This window comes from Myotis davidii, unplaced genomic scaffold (genome assembly GCF_000327345.1).
Source record: "Myotis davidii unplaced genomic scaffold, ASM32734v1 scaffold427, whole genome shotgun sequence".
NCBI classification, from domain to species: Eukaryota; Metazoa; Chordata; class Mammalia; order Chiroptera; family Vespertilionidae; genus Myotis; species Myotis davidii.
Genome location: NW_006298051.1, coordinates 70,445 through 71,535, shown reverse-complemented (window position 1 = coordinate 71,535; position 1,091 = coordinate 70,445). Strand labels below are relative to the sequence as shown.

Sequence of the window (1,091 nt, the reverse complement as noted above, 5' to 3'; positions counted from 1 at the left end):
CCAACGGCCCCCACTCAGCCTGGGGAAACGCCCCCGTTACTGTGTCACACTTGCTAGCGCCAACTTGGAAGGCCTGAAGAGCCCCCAGCAGAGCGGAAAGGGGGACCCAGCTTTGATGTCTGCCCTGCACCCACTCAACAGACCCCTTTGTTTTCCCAGACGCCAGCCCGAGGCTGCACACATCAGCGCTGCGATCGGACCGGACAGAGGGCGGCTGAGGGGCGGGACACCCCCCTCAGGGCAGCTGGCCGGCGTCCACCCGCCCGTCCCTCCCGCCCATGGCCGGGCTGCTTCCCTCTCCTCTCTCCTCTCTCCCTTCCGGAGAGAATCATTCATTTCCTCTCTTGAGAAAACACCCGTCCTCTCCTCTCCCCGCCCCTGCAGTTCACCTCAGGTCCCCTCTCCCCAGGTTTCCGTGAGGAGGGAGGGACCAGCGGCCAGAGGACAGGCTGCGACACGGCCTCTACAGTCCGGTCCCGTCCCAGTCACCGCAGGGAAGTCCTGGACATGGGAAGCCGGGACCCAGCCCCCTCACGGCACGGGGATGCCATGTCAGTTTCAGGGGACAGCAGACGTCAGGCCGACCTCTCCCGGGAGGGACGCCAGTGAGGCTGGGCAGCCTCCTGCGCTCTCCTCGGCCGTGAGCGCCGCCTTCCACGAAGCAGGGGTGTCCCAGCCGCCCGCTGGGCCCAGCCGCCCCAATTCCAGCCCGGCCGCACCTCTCGGAGCCACCTGGCCACAGGCTCCCCACCGATGCATCCACCAGGACTCGCTCTGAGGGCAGGGGCAGGGGTCAGGGGTGGGAGTACAGGAGTGGGGGTGCAGGAGTCGGGAGGCAGCGACTCCATTCAGCAGTCAGGGCCCGTGCCCAGCCCGGCCTTCCTGGAACAAAGTGGGCCTGGAGGGCAGGATGTGGGCGTGGCGGTACCTGACACTGACTCCGACCCAGCTCAGAGAGCCCCCCTCCATGGTGCCAGCCCCGCCGGCCAGCATGGGCGCAGGGCGTCCCAGCTCCTCCCCCGCGTTAACAGTCTTCTCGAGGGAGCACACTGGCGGGAGGCGTGGCCCTGGGCGCTGCTGGGACCGTCCCA

The 1,091-nt window shown here is 68.2% G+C and overlaps 1 protein-coding gene across 1 annotated transcript in view; it reads right to left on the bottom strand.

Annotated features, from left to right (window-relative positions):
- The window catches only part of MEGF6 (multiple EGF like domains 6), a 121,836-nt gene that overhangs the window by 102,470 nt on the left and 18,275 nt on the right, over positions 1-1,091 (bottom strand). The window lies entirely within an intron of this gene.